General features: G+C 40.9%; 1 pseudogene; it reads right to left on the reverse strand.

Moving 5' to 3' along the window:
• Positions 1-606: 606 nt before the first annotated feature.
• On the reverse strand, positions 607-1,200 carry LOC138434733 (GTP-binding nuclear protein Ran-like; annotated as a pseudogene).
• Between the last annotated feature and the right edge of the window lie 344 nt (positions 1,201-1,544).

Raw genomic sequence — 1,544 nt, forward strand, 5'->3', positions numbered from 1 at the left:
AACAACAAAAGTCAGTTTAGGTACAAAGAAGAGAGGACAGAGATAGTTCTAGCAGAATAAGCTTAGAAATTACAAAACTTGGAATTGTCCTTGAAGTCACATTTAAGATATAGAGTGCAGCGATGTTACTAGGTAAGCACTCAGTGTGGGTCTGTTTAGTCTATATGGTCTCACAGGGAAGCAGCAATTATCATGGCATTTTTCCTCATAATGGATAAATTTCCTTCTCCTTCACCTTTTTTTTTTTTTTAAAGATATTTGAAATACAACTTTGCCCTGATTCTAAACAAAAAGGAATGGGAACGACAGTAACAAACAAGATTCCATCTCTCAATATTGTCATATGACTATAGCAGTCTTCTATTTGAAACTCAAGGAGGAAACAACTGTGTTCCAAAACACCTAAATATGCAGGTCCAAAAAATGAAGGTTTTTTTTTTTTTTTCACATTCACTCCAAAGCCCATCCATCTCCTTCAGCATCCAAAGATTAAGCACATGTTCTGCTTAGCTATATAATAAAGTGGCAAACACACCGCACCACTGACATCACAGGACAGTTGCCTATAAAACTAGACTTCCGACGCTGGGCCCCAGCTTCACTTTCTCACAGGTCACAATCTTCATCCAGGAGAACATTTATCTGAGCAACCTCTAAATCATCCTTGTACTGTGCTGCCAAGGCTGGGTCCATGAACACCTCTGGCAGGGCAAGAGCAGGCAGGCATGGTGACAGTCCCCAAGGTAGGATCTCCAATCAGTTTTCTAGCAAGTCAGAGGAAGGGCTTTTCAAAGTTGCAGTTAGTTTTGGCAGAAATGTCATAGTACTGAAGATTCTTCTTTCGGTGGAAGACAATGGACTTTTCCTTAACCTTGCTGTCCTTAATATTCACTTTGTTGTCACACAACACGATCGGGATGTTCTCACACACTCACACCAGATCTCTATGCCAGTTAGGCACATTCTTGTAAGTAACTCTCGATGTTACATCTCCCGACCAGCTGTATCCCATACATTGAACTTAATCAGTCCTCAGTTGGTATGGAACAAAAGAGGATGGACCTCAACACCCAAGGTAGCTACATATGTCTTCTCAAATTCACCAGTCAGATGATGTTTCATGAATGTAGTTTTTCCTGTACCACCATCACCAACCAATACAAGTTTGAACTAAATTTGGGGTTCTCCTTGGGCAGCCATCGTGAAGCATCTCCACACCTATCTGACTGAGGCCTCCTTCAGTTTTTAAAACTGAAAAGTGTCATTTTATTTTAATTGATGTATAGTTACTATATAATATTATGTAAGTTACAGGTGTATGATATAGTGATTCAGTTTTAAAGGTTATACTCCATCTATGGTGGTGGTGGTTTAGTTGGTAGTCATCCAACTCTTTGCGACTCCACAGGCTGTAGCCCTCAAAGCTCCTCTGTCCATGGAATTTCCCAGGCAAGAGTACTGGAATGGATTGTCATTTCCTTATCCAGGGGATGTTCTCAACCCACATCTCTTGCATCTCCTGCATCTCCTGCATTGGCAGGTGG

The sequence above is a fragment of the Ovis canadensis genome, chromosome 2 (genome assembly GCF_042477335.2).
Source record: "Ovis canadensis isolate MfBH-ARS-UI-01 breed Bighorn chromosome 2, ARS-UI_OviCan_v2, whole genome shotgun sequence".
Taxonomy (NCBI): domain Eukaryota; kingdom Metazoa; phylum Chordata; class Mammalia; order Artiodactyla; family Bovidae; genus Ovis; species Ovis canadensis.